Below are 1193 nucleotides of genomic sequence, written 5' to 3'. Positions count from 1 at the left end.
ATATGGCTATCAGCTGATTTTTCAAAAGAGACCTTACAGGCAAGAAGGGGCTGGAAAGTGTTCCAAGTCATGAAAGGCAAGGACCTACATCTAAGATTACTCTATCTAGCAAAGCTTTCATTTAGAATGGAAGGGTAGATAAAGTGCTTCCCAGATAAAGTCAAATTAAAGGAGTTCATCATCACCAAGCCCTTCTATGAAATGTTAAAGGGACTTATCTAAGAAATTGAAGAAGATCAAAAACTATGAACAGTAAAATGACAACAAACTCATAACTATCAACAACTGAACCTAAAAAAAAAAACTAAGCAAACAACTAGAGCAGGAACAGAATCACAGAAATGGAGATCGCATGGAGGGTTATTAGCAGGGAGGAGGAGGGGGAAGAATGGGAGGAAAAGCTACAAGGAATAAGAAGCAGAATAGGTAGGCACAAAATAGTCAGGGGGAGGTTAAGAATAGTGTAGGAAATGGAGAAGCCAGAGAACTTATATATATGACTCATGGACATGAACTGTGGGGGAGGAGGAGTGCTGGAGGGGGAGGGGAGCAGTACAGAGAGGAGGGGGATAGAGGACAAAAAAATTGTCACAACTGTAATAGCATAAAGTATAATAAAATATACTTTAAAAATTGAAATAGAATTGATGCTGCACTCTGCCTCTTTGTAGTAATAAGTAATATTCACCCATGAATACACAAACTATTTGTTAAAGCCTCAATCATGTCATTTACAAAATAGATTTTCAAAATATTTTTCATTTTATGACTGTTACTAGAATTGTGATGTTATTATGATGCTATGGTCAGTAGCATACTAACAGTGTATTTGTGTGCAGATAATAATTATAACACCTCAATCAAGAAGAATTTTTTAATACATAGAGTTTTATGATTACAGGTTATAAAGGAAGAGTTCAATTTTAATCAGTGCATTTTTTGTTTTAGAAAGACATGCTAGGATGATCAATTAAAAACATTCAAGCATAAACAATTATATGTTAGAATAAAATTTTGTGGAGTAAACAGAATAAATCCAAGGAAGAAAAGGAAAGATGCAAAACATTCAAATGCTAAAGAAGAGCTTGATTATGTATTAAAAAATAGATGACCATGACTATCAAGTCTTATGATATTTAGATTCCACTGGATATATTTAAAAGAGTAACATAAGAGATTTACTTTTAAATGTG

The sequence above is a fragment of the Phyllostomus hastatus genome, unplaced genomic scaffold (genome assembly GCF_019186645.2).
Source record: "Phyllostomus hastatus isolate PE091 unplaced genomic scaffold, TTU_PhHast_1.1 phas_scaffold_60, whole genome shotgun sequence".
NCBI lineage: Eukaryota > Metazoa > Chordata > Mammalia > Chiroptera > Phyllostomidae > Phyllostomus > Phyllostomus hastatus.
The sequence above is the reverse complement of the archived record's forward strand: the minus strand, read 5'-3'. Positions refer to the sequence as shown.